This window comes from Pristiophorus japonicus, chromosome 7 (genome assembly GCF_044704955.1).
Source record: "Pristiophorus japonicus isolate sPriJap1 chromosome 7, sPriJap1.hap1, whole genome shotgun sequence".
Lineage (NCBI taxonomy): Eukaryota > Metazoa > Chordata > Chondrichthyes > Pristiophoridae > Pristiophorus > Pristiophorus japonicus.
In genome coordinates this window covers 12,827,553-12,853,854 of record NC_091983.1, presented here as the reverse complement: position 1 = coordinate 12,853,854, position 26,302 = coordinate 12,827,553, and the positions used below count along the sequence as shown (strand labels likewise).

Genomic DNA, 26,302 nt, shown 5'->3' with positions numbered 1-26,302 from the left:
GCAAGGCGAGAAAGGGCGGGAAGCCAAGCTGGGCCGGCTCGAGCTCTCAGTGGCCCTCCCGAGGCCCGCTAACCGCTACCTCGCCCTTTCTGCGGTGAGGCAACCTCAGCTGTGGCGTGGATGGGTGGGTCGGGCGAATAAAGCCGTGCTCACGGCCGCCACCACCAACCAGTCTCTTTATAGTTCCCTGTGTTGCAAAAAGCGATCGGAGAGACGGCTTTGATTTTAATGGAATGAAGCATTGGAATTCAGAAGAATGAGAGGTGATCTTATCAAAACGTATCAGATTATGAGGGGCCTTGACAAGGTGGATGCAGGGAGGATGTTTCCACTGATGGGGGAGACTAGAACTAGGGGGCATGATCTTAAAATAAGGGATTGCCCATTTAAAACAGAGATGAGGAGACATTTCTTCTCTCTGAGGGTTGTAAATCTGTGGAATTCGCTGCCTCAGAGAGCTGTGGAAGCTGGGACATTGAATAAATTTAAGACAGAGATAGACAGTTTCTTAAACGATAAGGGGTTATGGGGAGCGGGCGGGGAAGTGGACCTGAGTCCATGATCGGATCAGCCAAGATCGTATAAAATGGCGGAGCAGGCTCGAGGGGCCGCATGGCCTACTCCTGCTCCTATTTCGTATGTTCTTATTTGATGCTGAATAAGCCTGGTTGCCAACCCTCCAGAATTGCCCTAGAATCTGCAGGAATTAAAAATTCATCTCCAGGACACGCTGCTGCCAGCAACAACAAGAAAAACCCGGGGGAAAAATCATTGGGGCATTGAAAACAAAGTTTTCATTTTATTTTGGTTGAACATTTTATCCGTTAGTAATAAAAAAAATATTCGTTATTGAATAAAAGGCTGATCGACAGTCAAGCATCATCCATCCAGTCGGGTAATAAAGAGTCTTCCAATTGGTGGGAGAAAACGGTGAACTGCGAGGACACGCGTTTTAAGCATTCAATGGCAGGAGTGTGAGGGCGGGCGGTCACTCCAGGAATACGTCCAACCAGAGTTGGCAACCTGCGGTTTATGGCCAGTGGACCTGGCCCCCAGAATATCAAGCTGCCCTGCCTAGTATCTTCCACCTTGAAGATATAACTGATGAAGATTTCAAGCAACAGTGGAAAGAAAGACATATTTATTTATACAGCACCGTTCATGACCTCAGGACATCCCAAGCACTTTACAGCCAATGAAGTACTTTTGAAGTGTAGTCACTGTTGTAATGTGGGAAACGTGTCAGCCAATTTGCACACAGCAAGCTCCCACAAATAGCAATGTTATAATGACCAGATAATCTGTTTTTGTGATGTTGGTTGAAGGATAAATAAAGGACAGGAATAACTCCACTGCTCTTCTTGGAAATAATTCTCAAGGGCAATTGATGATTAACCAAACACTGGCTTGGGGACTGAACTGCAGATAATCTTTCAAGCCAATGCCATAATAATTCTAATGGTCACAGCTGGACAAATAGTGGGAAATATACCAGTGCTATGTGATGTGAAGCTGCACAATTTTCACTGATTAACCTACCGCTGTGTACACTTGGGCAATCTCTAACCTGCATCGAAACTCTCAGAATTGGACAAGTGGGATGTATCCTTATGGAGAGAGAGTGTGTATTCTCTGTCAGGTATACAGGAACTTCACTCGTGTAGATTTCTCAGTTGCTTGCTTTGAAAATCTTAAGCATAGTAATAGATTTCTGCACATGTCAAACATCCAGCTGACCAACATAAAGTCACTATTTCATTTAAAAAGTTATATGTATCAAAATTAACCATGTTTCTTCAGCAAATCTTAAATGTGTTGGAGAATAATGTTGTGTACCTGTAAAGCATGCATGTTCCGCCACCAGGGAGTGCATCCCCTGAAGTCCCAAGGGATCCCAGCATCCCTTGGGAGCACTGTCTATTAAGGCCCGTTCCTCACTCTGGAGTGTCTTAATAAAGACTGAGGTCACTGTTACTTTAACTTCCTTGTGTGCAGTCTCATCTGTGTTAGGAACACAATAACTGGCGACGAGTATACGAATCCAACGCAAAGATGCAGCAAACTGTGGGCATCCTGGAGAAGTTCTCGGAGTGTGAGGACTGGGAAACCTGTGTCGAACGGCTAGACAAGTACTTTGTAGCCAACGAGCTGGACGGAGAAGAAAGCGCTGCAAAAAGGAAAGCGGTCCTCCTCATGGTCTGTGGGGCACCGACCTACAGCCTCAGGAAGAATCTTCTGGCTCCGGTGAAACCCACAGATAAGTCGTGTGAGGAGCTGTGTACACTGGTTCGGGAGCATCTTAACCTGAGGGAGAGCGTGCTGATGGCGAGGTATCGGTTCTACACGTGCCAGCGATCTGAAGGTCAGGAAGTAGTGAGCTAAGGCGACTTGCAGGACAATGTGAGTTTGATGGCTACCTGGAGCAAATGCTCAGAGACTTTTTTGTACTGGGCATTGGCCACGAGACCATCCTACGAAAACTTTTGACTAGAGACACCGACCCTCAGTAAGGCCATTGCGATAGCACAGGCTTTTATGCTCACCAGTGGTAACACTAAACAAATCTCTCAGCACACAAGTGCTAGCAATGTTCATAAATTAACTGGAACTGTGTTTGCGAGCAGAAATGTACAGGGCAGAAACCATGAGTCTGCAACTGCCAGCAGGCCTCAGGTGACCCAGATGACTGAGTCCGCAAAAAAGGATGAATGCAAGGTAATTCACACCTTGTTGGCGTGTGGAAGCTTCCATTCAGCCTGTTCATGCCACTTCAAAGGGTATGTTTGCAAGAGCTGTGGAACAATGGGGCACCTCCGACGAGCTGCAAGCTCTGCAAAACCTGCTAACCACCACGTGGCAGAGGAAGATCGGTCCATGGTGGATCAAAGCAATTTCGAGCCTCAGAGAAAGGGGGCAGATGCTGAAGTACACGGGATGCACACATTTTCGATGAAATGTTCACCTATAATGCTAAATGTAAAATTGAATGGCTTACCCGTAGCCATGGAACTGGACACTGGCGCTAGCCAATCCATCATGAGCAAAAAGATGTTTGAGAGACTGTGGTGCAACAAGGCACTCAGACCAGCCCTGAGCCCCATCCACACGAAACTGAGAACGTACACCAAAGAGCTTATCACTGTCCTGGGCAGTGCCATGGTCAAGGTCACCTACGAGGGCACGGTGCACGAACTGCCACTCTGGATTGTCCCGGACGATGGCCCCACACTGCTTGGAAGGAGCTGGCTAGGCAAAATCCGCTGGAATTGGGATGACATCCGAGCGCTATCACATGTCGATGAGACCTCATGTACCCAGGTTCTTAACAAATTTCCTTCCCTTTCTGAGCCAGGCATTGAAAACTTTTCCGGGGTGAAGATGCGGATACATTTGGTCCCAGAGGCATGACCCATTCACCACAAGGCACGAGCGGTACCTCACATGATGAGGGAGAGAGTGGAAATCGAGATGGACAGGCTGCAACGCAAGGGCATCATCTCCCCAGTGGAATTCAGCGAGTGGGCTAGCCCGATTGTTCCAGTACTCAAAAGTGATGGCACGGTCAGGATTTACGGCGATTATAAAGTAACTATTAATTGTTTATTGCTACAGGACCAATACACGCTACCTAAGGCAGACGACTTATTTGCGACGCTGGCAGGAGGCAAGCTCGACCTGACTTCGGCCTACATGACACAGGAGCTGGAGGAGTCTTCGAAGGACTTCACCTGCATCAACACGCACAAGGAACTGCTCATCTACAACAGATGCCCATTTAGAATTCGGTCGGCTGCAGCGATCTTCCAGAGAAACATGGAGAGCCTACTCAAGTCGGTACCACGCACGGTGGTTTTTCAGGACAACATATTGGTCACGGGTCGGGACACCGTCGAGCACCTACAAAACCTGGAGGAAGTCCTCCAGCGACTGGATCGCGTAGGGCTGCGGCTGAAGAGGTCGAAATGCGTCTTCATGGCAACAGAAGTGGAGTTTTTGGGGAGAAAGAACATGGCGGACGGCAAGACAGAGGCTATCAGAAACCGGTCCAGGCCACAGAATGTCACAGAGCTGTGGTCGTTCCTGAGACTCCTCAACTACTTTGGTAACTTCCTTACCGGGGTTAAGCACCCTCTTAGATCCCCTACATGTGTTATTGCGTAAAGGTGAGAACTGGGTATGGGGAAAAAACCAAGTAATTGCTTTTGAGAAAGCCAGAAACATTTTATACTCCAACAAGCTGCTTGTATTGTATAACCTATGTAAAAGACTTGTGCTAGCATGTGATGCATCGTCGTACGGAGTTGGGTGATTATTACAACAAGCTAACGTCGCGGGGAAGTTGCAACCTGTCGCCTATGCCTCCAGGAGCTTGTCTAAGGCCGAGAGGGCCTACAGCATGATTGAGAAAGAGGCATTAGCGTGTGTGTGTTCGGGGTAAAGAAAATGCATCAGTACTTGTTTGGCCTCAAAAATTTGAGCTGGAAACCGATCACAGGCCCCTCATATCCCTGTTCGCTGAAAACTGGGATAAATACTAATGCCTCAGCCCGCATACAAAGGTGGGCACTTGCGCTATCAGCGCATAACTATACCATCCGCCACAGGCCAGACACTAAGAACTGCAGATGGTCTCAGTCGGCTACCATTGCCCACCACGGGGGTGGAAATGGCGCAGCCTGCAAACTTGTTGATGGTGGCGCAGCCCGCAGACTTGTTGATGGTCATGAAAGTGTTTGAAAATGATAAATCACCTGTCACGGCCCGCCAGATTGGACTTGCACCAGCCAAGATCCTCTGCTGTCCCTAGTAAAAAACTGTGTACTGCATGGGAGCTGGGCCAGCATCCCCGTTGAAATGCAAGAGCTAATCAAGCCATTCCAATGGCAAAAGGATGAGCTGTCCATTCAGGCAGACTGCCTGTTGTGGGATAACCGCGTAGTGCTACCCAAAAAGGGCAGGAAGACGTTCATCTCAGATCTAGTAATGATGAAAGCAATAGCCAGATCCCACATGTGGTGGCCCGGTATCGGCTCTGACTTAGAGTCCTATGTACGGCAATGCAGCATGATGACCACAATGAAGGTGGCTCAGTGTCTACATCATCCGCTCCGTCTTCCTCGGCGTCTCCGGGTGTTCTCATCAGATGTTCTTTTCCGGTGATCACGCTGGCAACCAGCACTATTCCTTGCTGATGGCCCGTGTTATTATCCTTCTCCGGGTATGCCCCCTTTTGGGGCATGGAACAGTGAGTGGTCCTATAGTTCCTACTGCAAATAGGACCGGGAGGGTCGGTGTTGAGGTCTTGTAGGTGCCGTTGAGGAGGAACACGAATCCCTCCTTAGCTCTATAACACTTTACGTTGGTGTTGCTAACACTCGTGAACTGCTTATACCACCAATTGCTCGGTTCCCTTGAATTTGAGCCCGATCCTACTAATTGGTAAGCATCAAACGGGTATGCCCATGTTTCTGAGCTGACATGAGTTCCGTGGCACTGACTGCAGATAATTTGCCTCCCTGCGGTCACGTTCAGGCATCTTTGCTCGTTACAGGTGCAAGTAAACTGGCCTCTATGCACTCGACAGTGCTGACGGGCACACTGTGTCTGCACACAGGTGGCGTTGTCGGGGACCAGGGCATATACACACTTGCCCTGAGAAGCAAAGCAGGTAGCTTGCATTGTCTGAGCATACCGTTTCGTCCTTTCCCCGGGACCCCCTGCACACAGGATCTATGGGATTTATTAATTCCACGCATCTTCCCTGTATACCCCTTCTATATTCGCCCGTTTGTCCCTCACAGGGTGCATCCGAGGTATCCGCCATATATAAGTCACGGGGGGTCCACCCAAGGGTGGCCACGAACAGGGCCTCTACTGATTGGGCTAGTGGGTAACACACGGTTCGATTGCCATGTAAACGTATATGGGTTTTGAAAAACAAGTTATCTTCTAATCCTATTAGCTTTACAACCGTGACAACATAGAGTAACGCGATTATATATGCGATCTTAGACATGTTTGTTACGCTTAATACAATATTTACACATTAGCAGTAGCCATAATTTGGACTTGCTTGCAGTCGTCACCTGTTCGGGGTGCATAAACAAGTATCCTGGTTACATTATCGTGAATCACATGTCTTTTGTTTACTCATTAGTTTCTTTGTACAATTTCAACTGGGTCCAATGCTTCCATACACTCTTCCCTCTTATGTCCAGACAGGTACAGGTGTCTCCATTGATTATGACCTCATATGGGCTATTCCATTTTGGTGCAAACCCTGGTTTTTCAGGTAATGTTTTTAACATGACGTGACGTCCCGCCATCGGGACGTCAGAGAGCCTTTCAAGCTCTTTCTGAGCGTCTCTCTCTTCCTGATTGTCTCTTACTAATTTACGCATCCCTTTGAGTTGAGTGCTTAGTTCCAAAACATACCGTTTAATTTTGTCTTTTAATGGGCCTACGTCGGCCCCACCTGTTATGATGCCTTCTGGTAATTGCATCGCCCTTCCTGTCATTAGTTCATAAGGGGTTAATCCGGTTGTCCGGTTTACCGTGGCTCTTAACTTCATTAATATAATAGGTAATACATCTATCCACGTTCTTCCTGACGTTTGCATGGCCTTGGCCAGGGCGTTCTTAAGGGTACGGTTCATGCGTTCTACCATTCCAGAACTCTGCGGGTGGTAGGGGATGTGGAATTTTTGTTTTATGCCCATCAGCTAGCATACTGTTTTTACAATCTTCCCGGTGAAGTGGGTGCCTTAGTCGGAATCTATCTGAAGAGGCACTCCCCGTTGGGGAATCACCTGCTCGGTCAATATCCTTGCCACTGTTGAGGCAGTGCAATCACGTGTGGGGAAAGCTGCCACCCACCGGGTAAATTGATCTATAATCACTAGGCAATATCTTTTTCCATGGGATGGGGGCAAAGGACCTGTGAAATCAATTTGGAAATGTTCCCATGGCCCCCGTGGACGGGGCTGGTGTCCCATTTTAATTTTAATGGCCTGCCTGGATTATTTTGTGCGCACGTAACGCATCGATGGCAATGTTTGGCAACATCTCTCCCCATCCCTTTCCACCACCAATCTCTTCCAAGACTCCCGGTCATGGCCTCTCGTCCCGAATGGGACAGGCCATGGTACAACTCCAATAAGGTATTCTGTATGCATTCAAGCGCCATTACCTTGTCATTTCATCTCCAAATGTTATCCTTTCCTTGCGTTGCGCCCTGCTTTGTCCACATATCCCTTTCTTCCTCAGAAGTGTCCTGGTGTAGTTTCTCGATACTTATCTGTTCGTCTTGAACCCCAGCGGCGCTGACTGAGGCTTCCTCACACTCCTCTTGTTCTAATGCCTCTTGTGTAGCTAAGTCCGGAGCTTGAATTCCCTGGTGACTCAGCCAATCTGGACTGGTTCGGTCCGGTTCCCTTTGGTGGGCTTTAATTTTAATGACCGCTACCTGTTTTGGTTTATTACTGGCTGCTAAGAGAGCTTCTGTTCTCAGCTGGTGTTTTATGGGATGTCCGCTGGTTGTGATAAAACCCCTCCTCCTCCATGCTGTCATATAATCGTGTACTACCCCGAATGCATATCTACTGTCCGTATAGATATTAACAATCTTACCCTCTGATAGTTCCAGTGCCCGGGTGAGGGCTACCAATTCTGCCACCTGAGCTGATGACCCCCCACTAATTCGCCCTGATTCAACTGTCTCTAGATCCTGGTTAACTACAGCCCATCCAGTACAAGGTAGTCCCTCTACGTATTTTCGCGAGCCGTCCACAAATAAGGTTTGTTCTGCGGTTTGAAGGGGTCTGTCTTTTATTCTATCCTCTTCCATGTCCATATCCATGTCCCCGCAATCGTGGGGCTCTCCCTCTTGCACTATGCCCTCCGTGGGGTTTTCCCCTACATCTCTAATTATAGTTACTGCTTTGTTGGGTGGCAAGAGGACTGCTTCCCACTTTGCCGTCTCATATTAGAAACGGTTCTCAGTTTTCCTGTGTTTAACATTTCTACCAACGTGTGTTTGGTGTGGAGAATGATGTTTCCGGTCATTACCACGGGTTTAGAAACATAGAAAATAGGTGCAGGAGCAGGCCATTCAGCCCTTCTAGCCTGCACCGCCATTCAATGAGTTCATGGCTGAACATGAAACTTCAGTACCCTCTTCCTGCTTTCACGCCATACCCCTTGATCCCCGAGTAGTAAGGACTTCATCTAACTCCCTTTTGAATATATTTAGTGAATTGGCCTCAACTACTTTCTGTGGTAGAGAATTCCACAGGTTCACCACTCTCTGGGTGAAGAAGTTTCTCCTTATCTCGGTCCTAAATAGCTTACCCCTTATCCTTAGACTGTGACCCCTGGTTCTGGACTTCCCCAACATTGGGAACATTCTTCCTGCATCCAACCTGTCCAAACCCGTCAGAATTTTAAACGTTTCTATGAGGTCCCCTCTCACTCTTCTGAACTCCAGTGAATACAAGCCCAGTTGATCCAGTCTTTCTTGATAGGTCAGTCCCACCATCCCGGGAATCAGTCTGGTGAATCTTCGCTGCACTCCCTCAATAGCAAGAATGTCCTTCCTCAAGTTAGGAGACCAAAACTGTACACAATACTCCAGGTGTGGCCTCACCAAGGCCCTGTACAACTGTAGCAACACCTCCCTGCCCCTGTACTCAAATCCCCTCGCTATGAAGGCCAACATGCCATTTGCTTTCTTAACCGCCTGCTGTACCTGCATGCCAACCTTCAATGACTGATGTACCATGACACCCAGGTCTCGTTGCACCTTCCCTTTTCCTAATCTGTCACCATTCAGATAATAGTCTGTCTCTGTTTTTACCACCAAAGTGGATAACCTCACATTTATCCACATTATACTTCATCTGCCACGCATTTGCCCACTCACCTAACCTAGCCAAGTCACTCTGCAGCCTCATAGCATCCTCCTCGCAGCTCACACTGCCACCCAACTTAGTGTCATCCGCAAATTTGGAGATACTACATTTAATCCCCTCGTCTAAATCATTAATGTACAATGTAAACAGCTGGGGCCCCAGCACAGAACCCTGCGGTACCCCACTAGTCACTGCCTGCCATTCCGAAAAGTACCCATTTACTCCTACTCTTTGCTTCCTGTCTGACAACCAGTTCTCAATCCACGTCAGCACACTACCCCCAATCCCATGTGCTTTAACTTTGCACATTAATCTCCTGTGTGGGACCTTGTCGAAAGCCTTCTGAAAGTCCAAATATACCACATCAACTGGTACTCCTTTGTCCACTTTATTGGAAACATCCTCAAAAAATTCCAGAAGATTTGTTAAGCATGATCTCCCTTTCACAAATCCATGCTGACTTGGACCTATCATGTCACCATTTTCCAAATGCGCTGCTATGACATCCTTAATAATTGATTCCATCATTTTACCCACTACTGAGGTCAGGCTGACCGGTCTATAATTCCCTGCTTTCTCTCTCCCTCCTTTTTTAAAAAGTGGGGTTACATTGGCTACCCTCCACTCGATAGGAACTGATCCAGAGTCAATGAAATGTTGGAAAATGACTGTCAATGCATCCGCTATTTCCAAGGCCACCTCCTTAAGTACTCTGGGATGCAGTCCATCAGGCCCTGGGGATTTATCGGCCTTCAATCCCATCAATTTCCCCAACACAATTTCCCGACTAATAAAGATTGCCCTCAGTTCCTCCTCCTTACTAGACCCTCTGACCCCTTTTATATCCGGAAGGTTGTTTGTGTCCTCCTTAGTGAATACTGAACCAAAGTACTTGTTCAATTGGTCTGCCATTTCTTTGTTCCCCGTTATGACTTCCCCTGATTCTGACTGCAGGGGACCTACGTTTGTCTTTACTAACCTTTTTCTCTTTACATACCTATAGAAACTTTTGCAATCCGCCTTAATGTTCCCTGCAAGCTTCTTCTCGTACTCCATTTTCCCTGCCCTAATAAACCCTTTGTCCTCCTCTGCTGAGTTCTAAATTTCTCCCAGTCCCCAGGTTCGCTGCTATTTCTGGCCAATTTGTATGCCATTTCCTTGGCTTTAATACTATCCCTGATTTCCCTTGATAGCCACGGTTGAACCACCTTTCCTTTTTTATTTTTACGCCAGACAGGAATGTACAATTGTTGTAATTCATCCATGCGGTCTCTAAATGTCTGCCATTGCCCATCCACAGTCAACCCCTTAAGTATCATTAGCCAATCTATCTTAGCCAATTCATGCCTCATACCTTCAAAGTTACCCTTCTTTAAGTTCTGGACCATGGTCTCTGAATTAACTGTTTCATTCTCCATCCTAATGCAGAATTCCACCATATTATGGTCACTCTTCCCCAAGGGGCCTCGCACAATGAGATTGCTAATTAATCCTCTCTCATTACACAGCACCCAGTCTAAGATGGCCTCCCCCCTAGTTGGTTCCTCGACATATTGGTCTAGAAAACCATCCCTTATGCATTCCAGGAAATCCTCCTCCATCGTATTGCTTCCAGTTTGGCTAGCCCAATCTATGTGCATATTAAAGTCACCCATTATAACTGCTGCACCTTTATTGCATGCACTCCTAATTTCCTGTTTGATGCCCTCCCCAACATCACTACTACTGTTTGGAGGTCTGTACACAACTCCCACTAACGATTTTTGCCCTTTGGTGTTCTGCAGCTCTACCCATATAGATTCCACATCATCCAAGCTAATGTCTTTCCTAACTATTGCATTAATCTCCTCTTTAACCAGCAATGCTACCCCACCTCCTTTTCCTTTTATTCTATCCTTCCTGAATGTTGAATACCCTTGGATGTTGAGTTCCCAGCCCTGATCATCCTGGAGCCACGTCTCCGTAATCCCAATCACATCATATTTGTTAACATCTATTTGCACAGTTAATTCATCCACCTTATTGCGGATACTCCTTGCATTAAGACACAAAGCCTTCAGGCTTGCTTTTTTAACACCCTTTGTCCTTTTAGAATTTTGCTGTACAGTGGCCCTTTTTGTTCTTTGCCTTGGGTTTCTCTGCCCTCCACTTTTCCTCATCTCCTTTCTGTCTTTTGCTTTTGCCTCATTTTTGTCTCCCTCTGTCTCCCTGCATAGATTCCCATCCCCCTGCCATATTAGTTTAACTCCTCCCCAACAGCACTAGCAAACACTCCCCCTAGGACATTGGTTCCGGTCCTGCCCAGGTGCAGACCGTCCGGTTTGTGCTGTTCCCACCTCCCCCAGAACCGGTTCCAATGCCCCAAGAATTTGAATCCCTCCCTGCTGCACCACTGCTCAAGCCATGTATTCATCTGCGCTATCCTGCGATTCTTACTCTGACTAGCACGTGGCACTGGTAGCAATCCCGAGATTACTACTTTTGAGGTCCTACTTTTTAATTTAGCTCCTAACTCCTTAAATTCTTTTCGTAGGACCTCATCCCTTTTTTTACCTGTGTCGTTGGTACCAATGTGCACCACGACAACTGGCTGTTCTCCCTCCCTCGCTCCGAGACATCCTTGACCCTTGCACCAGGGAGGCAACATACCATCCTGGAGTCTCGGTTGCGTCCGCAGAAACGCCTATCTATTCCCCTCACCATCGAATCCCCTATCACTATCGCGCTCCCAATCTTTTTCCTGCCCTCCTTTGCAGCAGAGCCACCTACGGCGCCATGAACTTGGCTGCTGCTGCCCTCCCCTGATGAGTCATCCTCCCCAACAGTACTCAAAGCAGTGTATCTGTTTTGCAGGGGGATGACCACAGGGGACCCCTGCAATATCTTTCTTGCACTGCTCTTCCTGCTGGTCTTCCATTCCCTATCTGGCTGTGGACCCTTCTCCTGCGGTAAGACCAACTCACTACACGTGATACTCACATCATGCTCCAGAGTGAATCCACCCTCAGCTCCAATTCCGCAACGCGGACCGTCAAGAGCTCGAGGCGGATACACTTCCCACACACGTAGCGCCCAGGGACACCGGAAGTGTCCCCGAGTTCCCACATGGTACAGGAGGAGCATATCACGTGACCGAGCTCTCCTGCCATGTCTTAACCTTAGATACCCTTAAATTGGTAATAACAATGTTACAGTTCACTTACTGATATAAAAAATAAAAGAAAAGCTACTCACCAATCACCAGCCAATCACTTACCCCATTGGCTGTGACGTCACTTTTTGATTACTTTCTACTTCTATTTTGCTTTCTCTCCCGCTGTCGCTGCACCAGTACGTTGGCTCTCGATCTCCCGCTGGGCCTTTTTATAGGTCGCTCCCCTCTCACCCACTGCCGCTGGCTCTCGATCTCCCGCTGGGCCTTTTATAGGTCGCTCCCCTCTCACCAACTGCTGCTGGCTCTCGATCTCCCGCTGGGCTTTTGACAGGTCGCTCCCCTCTCACCAACTGCTGCTGGCTCTCGATCTCCCTCTGGGCCTTTATAGGTCGCTCCCCTCTCACCAACTGCTGCTGGCTCTCGATCTCCCGCTGGGCTTTTGATAGGTCGCTCCCCTCTCACCAACTGCCGCTGGCTCTCGATCTCCCGCTGGGCTTTTGACAGGTCGCTCCCCTCTCACCCACTGCCGCTGGCTCTCGATCTCCCGCTGGGCTTTTGACAGGTCGCTCCCCTCTCACCAACTGCCGCTGGCTCTCGATCTCCCTCTGGGCTTTTGACAGGTCGCTCCCCTCTCACCAACTGCCGCTGGCTCTCGATCTCCCGCTGGGCTTTTGACAGGTCGCTCCCCTCTCACCAACTGCCGCTGGCTCTCGATCTCCCGCTGGGCTTTTGACAGGTCGCTCCCCTCTCACCAACTGCCGCTGGCTCTCGATCTCCCTCTGGGCCTTTGATAGGTCGCTCCCCTCTCACCCACTGCCGCTGGCTCTCGATCTCCCTCTGGGCTTTTGATAGGTCGCTCCCCTCTCACCAACTGCCGCTGGCTCTCGATCTCCCGCTGGGCTTTTTATAGGTCGCTCCCCTCTCCTTTTTTTTGCTTATTTTTACTGCCCAAGCTGCGCAGTCTAGTGCAGCTATACATCTGGATAATCCGGTCACCATCGGACCTTCGGCGGTGGAGTAATAGGCTATAGGTCTCCTTTTATCCCCGTGATCTTGGGTGACCACGGCCGTATAGAACCCATCTTCATTGGTACAGTGGATGTGGAAATCTTTACCCATGTTAGGCAGTCCCAATCCAGGAGCGGAGACTAGTTCTGACTTGAGTTTACTATACGCCTGTTCTTGTTCAGGGCCCCACTCTATAAGGTCTAGGGCCGGTTTTCCTCCCTTTATTAGTCTTTGTATAGGCTCGGCAATCTTTGCAAACTCAGGGATAAAGTTCCGGCTGTAATTAAAGAGACCCAGTACCTTCCTCACCCCCCTTACCGTTACTGGTCTAGGCATGTCCTTGACAGCCTTTTTCCTATCCGAGAGCATTTCTTTCAACCCCTTTGAAAGGCAGTACCCTAGGTACAGGATTTGGGTTTTCCCTACCTGGGCTTTCTTGCGGTTGACTTTAATGTCTGCCGTCTCCAAAGCTCGTAACACCAGGTATAGGGTTGCCTGATGTCCCTCCTTGGTTTCTGAAGCTATTACTATGTCGTCGACATATTGTAAAATACTATTTCCTGCCGGTACTTCTATTTGTTTTAGTACGTCGCTCATGATTCGGTGGAATATGGCAGGACTATTATGGAACCCTTGTGGTAATCTGGTCCAAGTATATTGTTTATCCTCCACCGTGAAGGCGAATTTTTCTTGTGATTCTGGGTCGAGGGGAAGTGCCCAGAAGCCATTGGCTATGTCCAGGACTGTAAAGATTTTATGTTCAGGGGATAAATTATTAAGGATTGTGGAGGGACTGGCCACCATCGGGTATAGTTTGGGGGTGACCTTATTAAGGGCGGTGTAGTCAATGGTTAGTCTATAACTCCCATCTGGCTTCCCTACTGGCCATGTTGGGGAGTTAGTGGTGCTAACACTTAAGATACCTTTTCCCACTAGTCCCTTTACTATTTCTACAACTGCTGATCTGGCTTCGGGTCTTATAGGGTATTGACGGTGTGGTTTATGAGATGGTCCAGGGACCTTAATAGGGTCCATGTCCGCCTTTCCGGTATCTAATTTTGTCTGTGCCCAAACCCCGGGCACAGAGGCACAAATGCCACCATATCCATAGTCTCGGTATGCCAGTTGGTTTTTGTGGCTGTTGCTACACCTAAACTTTCCATATGGTGAGCTATCTGTCCCAGATCTCCCTTATTGCCATCTGCCTTTGGCCATGTTAATTTCCCCTTGCCACAATCAATCAGGGCCTGAAATTCCTTCATTACGTCATTCCCCAATATTGTTCCCTCATGATTCTTGCAGACATAAAATCTCATGGGTATACATAAATTATCAATTTCCACCACTTGGGTGGTGCTCAGGTAGGCCGGTGTTGGCCGTCCATCTATTCCGTTTATTAAAGCCTTTTTGTCGGTTACGGGAAGGGGTAGATTGGTAATGGATATTGAGGCTCCAGTGTCCACTAGCATCTCACACTGTCGGCCCCCTACTAGTGCAGACATATATGTCCTTCCCTCCTTTTTACTTTGTACAGGGGCCGCCGGGCATCACAGGATGGCTTTGTACTCCTGGCACTGCTGGTATTCCTGTTCTGACAGGGTCCTTGCCTTATTAGGATAGCCATTTTTACTATAGCAGGTCGCGTCTAAATGTCCCTTTTTGCCGCAATATGTGCATTGTTTTTCCATGCGTTTCCCCTTACATTCTTTGGCAAAGTGACCCACCTTCCCGCAGTTATGGCATGTCCCCTTTTTCTGTCCTCCCCCGACTCTGCAATCCGTCCTCAAATGCCTGGATAAATGCTCGGTCGCTGCGGCCCGGGTTTCCCTGTCCAGAGTATTCTTGATATATCTGGAATAATAGTTCCCCATAATCTGAGGCTCCTTCCCCCTTTTGTTGTTTGGTTGTAGTAATTTTACTCCAATTAGTAGGGGCATTACCTAAAACTCGTTGGATCTCGGTTTTAAAAGGGCCAAAGGCCGCCTGTTGACCATCTACTTCGGTGGTTAAAGGTACCGCTTGTGTCCAACGTCCCCCTGAAAAGTCGGCATTGGCTGCTACCGCGGCTCCTCCGGCCACTACTCTCCACCGATCTGCCGGGCAAGCCGCTTGGACTAGTTGGTGGATATCTCTGAGGTGTAGTTGGTGGCCCACCCAAACTGTATCCAGCTCTGCCCAAAATTTGGTATTCGCACACCGGGGTTGTAATTTACCCAGGGATGCCAGTATCTGCTGTCTCTCGCCGGGGGTAAATGGTTTATAGGTTGCAGTGGGATTCGCTGCAGTTCCTCCCCTGGTGACTGGCACCGCCGGGAAGGTTTCTAGATCTTCCTAACCCGGGGCTGTTGCCTCACCTTAATAATTTTCGTAAGGGGGCAGTGAGGCTGTTTCTCCCCCGCATTGGGAACGGTTCTGAATCTGTTGTTCTAACACCAGGCATTTCTTTCCCCATTCCCTATATTTTCCTTGTGCCTGACTTAATTGTTTACTTTTCTCTTCCCTTTTCTCTCTAACGTCCTTTACTTGCTCAATTAGATCTGCTAACTGATGTACTAGTAATACTCCGGCCTTTTTGGTTTTATCCTTTTTTTGTTTTGCCATCCAATTTCGTTGTTGTTCTAATGTCTGATATACATCCCAGCCGTCTTTCTACATTTTTTTAAATTAAGACTTGTCGATCGGTCATGTAAGAGTTAATTAGGGACCCGGGCGGTCCACATTTTACGTCCGTTTCCTTACCTGCCATTGAAGATGTTTATTCTATGTTCCTGTATTCCCCTTTAGTTTATGGAATTTCCGAACTTAAATACTCACGGCCACGATTCACCTCGCAGAGACCTCTTGTCTTGCTCGCGAAGATTAACGTTTTTCCTTACCATCGGAGTCCGGCTCTTGGTTGGAGTGATCAGCTCCCTTCCGCACCGATTTCTATATCATCTTCTATGAACATTGGACTAAAATAATCAACCCCCGCATCACTAATTACTTTACTTTCAGTCTGCGTTGTACGCCACTACAGTCTGAATTTCTTAAACTCTTATCACATACTATCAAGTTATGTCTCTTTACTTACTTAATCTATTTTATTCGTTTGATACCACTTCGCCCGGCCAGCCGCTTCCCCCAGTATCATTTCTGGGTGGTCAGAAATTGACTACTGTCCCGTTCTACTGGGTCATACGACTATCCAGCTCCGCGGTATCCTGCCGACTACGCCAATTTGTTAGTGAAAATAAATTCACATAGACTCTGGTAAGGTAAGAGAGACAACTTTATTGCTAACAGAGCTCTGGGAGAAGAGTTGAGATCCCGCGACCTGCAAAGCGCCTTCTCCCCGAGTGCCTGGTGCCGCGGGGTTATAAGCAGTTTACAGAGGGTGGAATACAATCATTTAAATTCATTTACATACATCCAATCAATCCATATGGCAACGCAATTCATTTACATACAACTTCTTAAAGATGGTACACACTGCAGCCATGGTGCACTGGTGGTGGAGGGAGAGAATGTTTAAGATGGTGGATGGGGTGCCAGTCAAGCGGGCTGCTTTGTCCTGGATGGTGTTGAGCTTCTTGAGTGCTGTTGGAGTTACACTCACCCAGGCAAGTGGAGAGTATTCCATCACACTCCTGACTTGTGCCTTGTAGGTGGTGCCTTGTAGAGGGACGTGATCGGGGCCTAGGGGAGGCGTGAGTTCTGGGCCATGGGCAGCATGGGCACCAATTGCGCACACACTGCGATATGTGTACACACTAGATCCGTGCATCATAGTTGGTCTCCAGTCGTCTTGGATAACCCTTGCCACTGGACCAAGACCTATCTCTGTCAAGCCCATGCGGTGGCTGGTGTGCAACGGCCACCACACGTTTAAAAAAAATCCACGCATAGGCATCTTCCACCTCGAGGATGAAGTTCGGGTCCTTCATTGAAACACCTGTGAACTCATCCTTTTTTGGCTTGGAAGCAAGTCATCCTTGTTTTGAGGGACCGCCCATGATGATGATGAGATGTTGGAAAGGCTTTGGTGATTCAGGATGTGAGACACTTGCCACAGAATACTCAGCCTGTGACGCACTCTTGTTGCCACAATATTTATATGGCTGGTCCAGTTAAGTTTGACCCCCAGGATGTTGATGGTAAGGATTTGGTGATGGTAATGCTGTTGAATATCAAGGGTAGGTGGTTAGACTCTCGCTTGCTGGAGATGGTCATTGCCTGGCATTTGTGTAGCGAATGTTACTTGCCACTTATCAATCTAAGCCTGAAGGTTGTCCAGGTCTTGCTGCATGCGGGCATGGACTGCTTCATTATCTGAGTAGTTGTGAATGGAACTGAACACTGTGCAGTCATCAGCGAACACCCCCACTTCTGACCTTATGATGGAGGGAAGGTCATTGATGAAACATCTGAAAATGGTTGTGCCTAGGAACTTCTGCAGCGGATGTCCTGGGGCTGGGATGATTGACCTCCAACAAGCACAACCATCTTCCTTTGATTTAGGTATGACTCCAGCCAGTGGAGAAATTTCCCCCTGATTCTCATTGACTTCAATTTTATTCGGGCTCCTTGATGCCACACTTGGTCAAATGCTACCTTGATGTCAAGGGCAGTCACTCTCACCTCACCTCTGTAATGAGGTCTGGAGCTGAGTGGTCCTGGCGGAATCCAAACTGAGCATCAGTGAGCAGTTTATTGGTGAGTAAATGCCGCTTGATAGCACTGTTGACAACACCTTCCATCGCTTTGCTGATGACTGAGTAAAATAAAACTGGGAAGGTGGCTCAATCGTGGCTAACAAGGGAAATTAAGGATAGTGTTAAAACCAAGGAAGAGGCATATAAATTGGCTAGAAAAAGAAACAAACCTGAGGAATGGGAGAAATTTAGAATTCAACAGAGGAGGACTAAGGATTTAATTAAGAGGGGGAAAATAGAGTACGAGAGGAAGCTTGCAGGGAACTTAAAAACTAACTGCAAAAGCTTCAATAAATATGTGAAGAGAAAAAGATTAATGAAGACAAATGTCGGTCCCTTGCAGTCGGATTCAGGTGAATTTATAATGGGGAACAAAGAAATGGCAGACCAATTGAACAAATACTTCGGTTCTGTCTTCATGAAGGAAGACACGAATAACCTTCCGAATGTACTAGGGGACAATGGGTCTAGTGAGAAGGAGGAACGGAAGGATATCCTTATTAGGTGGGAAATTGTGTTAGGGAAATTGATGGGATTGAAGGCTGATAAATCCCCTGGGCCTGATAGTCTGCATCCCAAAGTACTTAAGGAAGTGGCCCTGGAAATAGTGGATGCATTGGTAATCGTTTTCCAACAGTTTATCGACTCTGGATCAGTTCCTATGGACTGAAGGGTAGGTTATGCAACACCACTTTTTAAAAAAGGAGGGAGAGAGAAAACGGGTAATTATAGCCTGACATCAGTAGTGGGGAAAATGTTGGAATCAATCATTAAGGATGAAATAGCAGTGGATTTGGAAAGCAGTGACAGGATCGGTCCAAGTCAGCATGGATTTATGAAAGGGAAATCATGCTTGACGAATCTTCTGAAATTTTTTGAGGATGTAACTAGCAGAGTGGACAAGGGAGAACCAGTGGATGTGGTGTATTTGGACTTTCAAAAGGCTTTTGACAGGGACCCGCACAAAAGATTGGTGTGCAAAGTTAAAGCACATGGTATTGGGGGTAATGTACTGACGTGGATAGAGAACTCGTTGGCAGACAGGAAGTAGAGAGTCGGGATAAACAGGTCCTTTTCAGAATGGCAGGCAGTGACTAATGGAGTGCCGCAGGGCTCAGTGCTGGGACCCCAGCTCTTTACAATATACATTAACGATTTGGATGAAGAAATTGAGTGTAATATCTCCAAGTTTGCAGATGACACTAAACTGGGAGGCGGTGTGAACTGTGAGGGGGACGCTAAGAGGCTGCAGGGTGACTTGGACAGGTTAGGTGGGTGGGCGAATGCATGGCAGATGCAGTATAATGTGGATAAATGTGAGGTTATCCATTTTGGGGGCAACAACACAAAGGCAGAATATTATCTGAATGGCGGCAGATTAGGAAAAGGGGAGGAGCAATGAGACCTGGGCGTCATGGTTCATCAGTCATTGAAAGTTGGCATGCAGGTACAGCAGGCGGTGAAGAAGGCAAATGGTATGTTGGCCTTCATAGCTAGGGGATTTGAGCATAGGAGCAGGGAGGTCTGACTGTAGTTGTAATGGGCCTTAGTGAGGCCTCACCTGGAATATTGTGTTCAGTTTTGGTCTCCTAATCTGAGGAAGGACGTTCTTGCTATTGAGGGAGTGCAGCGAAGGTTCACCAGACTAATTCAAGGAATGGCTGGACTGTCATATGAGGAGAGACTGGATCAACTGGGCCTTTATTCACTGGAGTTTAGAAGGATTAGAGGGGATCTCATAGAAACGTATAAGATTCTGACGGGACTGGACAGGTTAGATGCGGGAAGAATGTTCCCGATGTTGGGGAAGTCCAGAACCAGGGACATAGTCTTAGGATAAGGGGTAGGCCATTTAGGACTGTGATGAGAAGAAACTTCTTCACTCAGAGAGTTGTTAACCTGTGGAATTCCCTGCCTCAGAGAGTTGTTGATGCCAGTTCATTGGATATATTCAAGAGAGAGTTAGATATGGCCCTTATGGCTAAGGGGATCAAGGGGTATGGAGAGAAAGCAGGAAAGGGGTACTGAGGGAATGATCAGCCATGATCTTATTGAATGGTGGTGCAGGCTCGAAGGGCCGAATGGCCTACTCCTGCACCTATTTTCTATGTTTCTAGACTGATTGGACGGTAATTGGCCAGATTAAATTTGTGGACAGGACCTACCTGAGCAGTTTTCCATTGTCGGGTAGATGTTAGTGTTGTAGCTGTACTGGAGCATCTTGGCTAAAGGCGCGGCTTGTTCTGGAGCACAAGTCTTCAGCAAGACAATCGGGATGTTGTCGGGGCCCATAGCCTTTGCTGTATCCAGTGCACTCAGCCGTTTCTTGATATCATGTGGAGTGAATTGAATTGGTTGAAGACTGGCTTCTGTGATGGTGCGGACCTCAGGAGGAGGCTGATATGGATCATCCACTCGGCATTTCTGGCTGAAGATAGTTGCAAATGGTTGGTACCTCATTTTTAGGTACCAACCTGGTAAAGTGTTTAGAAAGCATTTGCTGTCAAATGATAGTGAAATGGTCATCAGGAAATCCAAAATCAGTTGATGAAAATCAGCCAACAGGCCTAAGCAAACGATCGTGCAGAAGAAAAGCCGTGCATTATGCAACAGACACATTTTGCTGTATATTAAACGGATTGCTGAGTAAGGAAAAATGAAATAAAGTGATTGAAAACCTGCCGACATGCTCCCCAAATCTCTAACTCTATCATTTAGTAGATTAACCGCCTGAACCATCCACAAAACAGCAAATTATAGGTCGAAAGTATGCAGCTGGACTGTAGTAAGCATCATAAACAACACTTCAAGTTCTGGAGAAATGCCACAAAAGATCTACAAGATGATTGTTATATCTCTTTGAGCAGCACATTAACCCCTTCAGTTATCCAGGTCTCTACAGTCCAAATGTCTATGGCAATAGTCTAGATTTCATATTGGCTGGTTTTAAATGTTAAGTCACAAAATGTTGTTTCCCTGGGAGTCAACACTTTGTAAGCTTAATCTAACCTTATAGCAATATCATCACGTAAATTGAGGCAACATTTTCTTACGGGTAAAAGCCCCAAAATCCTACATTCAGATTTTACTGTGACTCTTCACAGTTTGATGCTTAATTAATAGTCCTTCCGGTGGAATCTTGCCAAATACATTTTGGAAGTCAATTACAATATACTGTAGAGCTTTCCGTAGTCCACATGGAATATCACTCAAGGAGTTTGGTTAGTTAGGAGTTTCCCTTTTTGAATCTATGTTGACTGATGTTTACTAGATTAACATAAGGACGCGCTTATTTGTACTGTGAAAATGGCCACCATACTCCACCCTTTGTCTATGATTGGACCCCTTGGAGGATAAGCCATGCCCTGACGTTTCACTGGAATGTCTAACTGGAACTGCCCATCCCAAGGTCTTACTGACTTTGCAAATTTTAACTCGATCCACTTGACTTTCTCTCTCTCCCAGTCTCTCTCTCTCCCAGTCTCTCTCTCCCTCCCCCAGTCTCTCTCTCCCTCAGTCTCTCTCTTCCACCCCGCTCTCGGCCCCCTGCGGGCCCTCTTGGCCCCCCCCGCCACTTCTCTGTCCACCAGCCCTCACGGGTCGCGTGGAATGAGAACAGAGCCTCACTTCCAGTTTGGGCGGGAGGCATCACGGTGCGGAGCTAGACAGACGTATGCGCTGAAAAAACACAGTACAAATAGTTACTCCCATAAATCCTTAGGGGGTGAAATCGTGTAGTGCCCCGTTTGGGGGGTGCTACGAAAGGGACTCCAACACGAACTTCTTCCGGTTTGAGCTCCAAGTGCTACCACTTTCCTTGGAGCGCAAAAGCCGGCAAGAGGGACGATAGCAGAGCAATGCTGCCCAATGTCGAGGGCAGCGCTGCTGGAAATGGAAGCACCTTCCTTATCTTAAAGGGAAGGGCCATTGCTGCAGCCTCTGCATTACAACAATGACCCTCCTCGCTGACAGCAGCCGCGATCTGCGATGATCAACCCCAAGCACTCTTAACAGAGTGCGGGGTGGATTGATCACAGCACTTCAAAATTTTCAAAACACAACCAAAGGGATATAAAAGAAATTTATGCACACAAGCGACCTTACCTTTAATTACCGCTCCCCAAGCGGCCGGTCTCCCTAACAAGACCTCCTGCAGCTGTTGGTGTTGTCGCCCTGCGATGCTGCAGGAGACGGAACCGAAGTTTGGGCCCGGGGCGATGCGATGCACGATGACGTCACGATCTGTGGGCGCAGGAGATCGTGGCTTTAGGGGTTTACCGCTGCCGCAAACCTCCAGGGGAATTTAGCAAGTGTGGGCACTCTTGCTGCGCCCGGGCGCCCCCCCCCCCCACCCACCCAGAAGCACTAACAGGTGGTGCAAACAAGGCCAATTTCTAGCCTTTACTGTTATCTGTGTCTGTAGCTGCGTGCTTATCCAGGTTCTTGTCTGCCACTTTCAGCACGCTTTTAATATGTTTGTTCACATTCCCAAATGTATCCCAGTGAACCATCTTCCCTTTCACTCTGTGGGATTGTGTAGCAATTGTTTTTCTTCCTTTTTCCCTTTCTGATTAATTTGTCAATCCATTTGGGGTTATGCTTGTTAGTCCAGACTTGCTAATCCCTAGTAGGTATTCATCCTCCAGGCTCAACATTATACCTTTAAGGATCTCCACTTATTATCTACTCAAGTGATGTTGAACATTGTTAGAACATGGGACGTGTTGAAACATGGAGAAGGAAGAGGCACAGAGCTTGATGGGATATTAAGGCTGTCTTAAAAAGGAGGCAGACAAAAAGCAGGAACATCTGTGGTTGGGAAAATGTTGGAGTTCATTATTAAAGAAGCAGCAGCAGGAAATTTGGAAAAGCAAAATTCGGTCAGGCAGAGTCAGCTTGGATTTATGAAGGGGAAGTCATGTTTGACAAATTTGCTGGAGTTCTTTGAGGATGTAACGAACAGGGTGGATAAAGGGGAACCAGAGGATGTGGTGTATTTGGATTTCCAGAAGGCATTTGACAAGGTGCCACATAAAAGGTTACTACACAAGCTAAAAGTTCACGAGGTTGGGGGTAATATATTAGCATGGATAGAGGATTGGCTAACTAACAGAGAACAGAGGGTCAGGATAAATGGTTGGCAACCAGTAACTAGTGGGGTGCCGCAGGGATCAGTACTGGGACACCAACTATTTACAATCTATATTAACGACTTGGAAGAAGGGACTGAGTGTAATGTAGCCATATTTGCTGACGATACAAAGATGGGAGGAAAAGTAATGTGTGAGGAGGATACAAAAAATCTGCAAAAGGACATAAACAGGCTAAGTGAGTGGGCAAAAATTTGGCAGATGGTGTTCTGTATTTAACAACCTGTATCACACCACCACCAGAGGGCCTACCTGTTGGAGTCCCAAGGGATCCCAGCATCCCTTGGGAGAACTATATAAGCAGGCCACCCACGAGATACCTGCACTCTGGAGTCTTATTAAAGGAACTAAGGTCACACTTACTCATTATTCACAGTACTCAGTTTTGATATGTCCTTACTATACAGTATAAATGCCCATACTTGAGAAAAGGTCATTCTGTGACCTGTTACCATTATTACCAAGACATCAAGTGATGAAGGTGGGTGGAGCTTCCCCTTTTATACCTGAAAGTCCAGGTTAGGAGTGTCTTCCACAAATTTACTCCCTTGTGGTTAATGTTCTCAAGGTGTACAACTTAGGTCAGCTTATACGTGGGTTACAATGATAGTTGAATACATGACATCACCTCCCCCCCCCCCCCCAAGTCTTATTGGGATCATAGGTTAAGTCTCTGGTGGTTTACGCTCCCTTGTAGAGTGCCTGAGTTGGGGCTCCGGTTGTTGGGCGCTGGCCTGAGTGTCTGCTATTTGCGGTGCCTCAGGCCTGTCCGGACTGCCCACACTGAGAGGTCAGTGCTCTCAAGGTGTACAACTTAGGTCAGCTTATACATGGGTTACAATGGTAGTTGAATACATGACAAGTTTCATCCTTTATTATGAGCTTATCAGATGGAGTATAATGTTGGAAAGTGTGAGGTCATGCACTTTGGCAGAAAAAAAATCAAGGAGCAAGTTATTATTTCAATGGAGAAAGATTGCAAAGTGCCATAGTACAGTGGGACCTGGGAGTACTTGTGCATGAAATACAAAAGGATAGTATGCAGGTACAGCAAGTGATCAGGAAGGCCAATGGTATCTTGGCCTTTATTACAAAGGGGATGGAGTATAAAAGCAGGGAAGTCTTGCTACAGCTTTATAAGGTATTGGTGAGGCCACACCTGGAATACTGTGCAGTTTTGGTTTCCATATTTACGAAAGGATATACTTGCTTTGGAGGCAGCTCAGAGAAGGTTCACTAGGTTGTTTCCGGGGATAAGGGGGTTGGCTTATGAGGAAAGGTTGAGTAGGTTGGGCCTCTATCATTGGAGTTCAGAAGAATGAGAGGTGATCTTATCGAAATGTATAAGATTATGAGGGGGCTCGACAAGGTGGATGCAGAGAGGATGTTTCCACTGATGGGAGAGACGAGAATTAGAGGGCACGATCTTAGAATAAGGGGCCGCCTATTTAAAACAGAGATGAGGAGAAATTTCTTCTCTCAGAGGGTTGTAAATCTGTGGAATTCGCTGCCTCAGAGAACTGTGGAAGCTGGGACATTGAATAAATTTAAGACAAATATAGACAGTTTCTTAAACGATAATGGGTTATGGGAAGCGGGCAGGGAAGTGGAGCTGAGTCCATGATCAGATCAGCCATGATCGTATTAAATGGCGGAGCAGGCTCGAGGGGCTGTATGGCCTACTCCTGTTCCTATTTCTTATGTTCTTATAGTATAGGCAGCAAACATTACAAGATAATGCGCATTTGTTTATTAACACGTATTTTCTTTATGAATCATAGAATCATAGAATGCTTACAGCATGGAAGAAAGCCATTCGGCTCGTCGTGCCCGTGCCAGCTCTCTACAAGAGCACCGCAGCTAGTCCCACTCCCCCGCCCTTTCCCCGCAGCCCTGCAATTTTTTTCCTTCAGTTACTTATCCAACTCCCTTTTGAAAGCTGTGATTGAATCTGCCTCCACCACCCTCTCAGTCAGTACATTCCAGATCCTAGCCACTCGCTGTGTAAAAAGGTTTTGTTCTTATGGCGCCTTTGTTTTTTTTTGCCAATCACCTTAAATCTGTGTCCTCTGGTTCCCGACCCTTCTGCCAATGGGAACAGTATATGACAGCAATGGCCTTCAACAACTTCCAAAACACTTGGACAAATGTTACTTTTCGTCTGCCTGACACTGATATATTGATCAACCCAAAATTAGACTCCACCTCTGAATGTGACATAAGCCTAACTGAAAACAATATCCAGACAGTTAGAAGAAGTGAGAATTTTAGTTACTTCAATCTGCCCTGTTAATTAGCCTGACAATATTAATTATGTAAAGATTGTTTCAATCAGTGACCCAGTGTCGCGGCAGAGTATTTGTTTCCTATTGAAGTTCAAATTAAAGCCTCGATTTCCATTTGAGTGATTTATCTTAGCTGAATTATTAATTTTGAATTTTGCCTGTTCTCAAGCGAGGCTCTTTGACAGAACACAGTGTGGCAGCAGAGTACTTGATTGGGAAAGGAGTAAGTGGTCGCAGCAGTCTCCCCATCCCAAACAGGTTCAACACTGGCCAATTAAGAAGAAGCACTCACAGCAGCTATTGAAAAATGTTAATTTCAGATCATAGAAACATAGAAAATAGGTGCAGGCGTAGGCCATTCAGCCCTTCGAGCCTGCACCACCATTCAATATGATCATGGCTGATCATGCAACTTCAGTACCCCATTCCTGCTTTTTCTCCATACCCCTTGATCCCTTCAGCCGTAAGGGCCACATCTAACTCCCTTTTGAATATATCTAATGAACTGGCCTCAACAACTTTCTGTGGTAGAGAATTCCACATCTCACAACTCTCTGAGTGAAGAAATTTCTCCTCATCCTTAGACTGTGACCCCTAGTTCTGGACTTCCCCAACATCTTGTCCTGCTTTGGAATAAAAACAGAAAATGTCAGAAGTACGAAGCAGGTCAGTCAGCATCTAGAGAGAGACGAAGGTTACACATACAAAACATCATAATCTGTCTTTTCTCTTACAGATGCTGACTGAGGTGCTGGGTCCTTCGAACGCTTTCTGTTTTGATTTCAATAACATCACGCATTTATATAGCGCCTTTAATGTAAAATGAAATTACAATAGGTAATTACAATAAAATTGTGAGCCAGATGAACTAACTTAGAGAGCTTGCTTGGAAATTAGACACATACAAAATAAAATCAGGTGACTGAGACAATAGCATTTGATAGAAAGTTGGTGGGAAAACTAACAGCTAGTTTAGCATTGTGAATAGGAAACATTATTGCAGGATAGTATGTGTGTGCGTCATCGATTGAAATAAAGCATTGTGCTTTGAACCTGAATGCCTGCCAGATGAAGGCCTTTTGGCTGTAAAAGTTTGAAAGAC

At 46.9% G+C, this 26,302-nt stretch overlaps 1 long non-coding RNA gene across 1 annotated transcript; it reads left to right on the top strand.

The window, feature by feature from the left end:
* Positions 1-10: 10 nt before the first annotated feature.
* LOC139267065 (uncharacterized) lies at positions 11-26,072 on the top strand. Its single transcript, XR_011593822.1, has 2 exons — positions 11-263; positions 25,937-26,072. It is a non-coding gene; the product is annotated as an uncharacterized lncRNA (long non-coding RNA).
* The last annotated feature ends 230 nt before the right edge of the window (positions 26,073-26,302 follow it).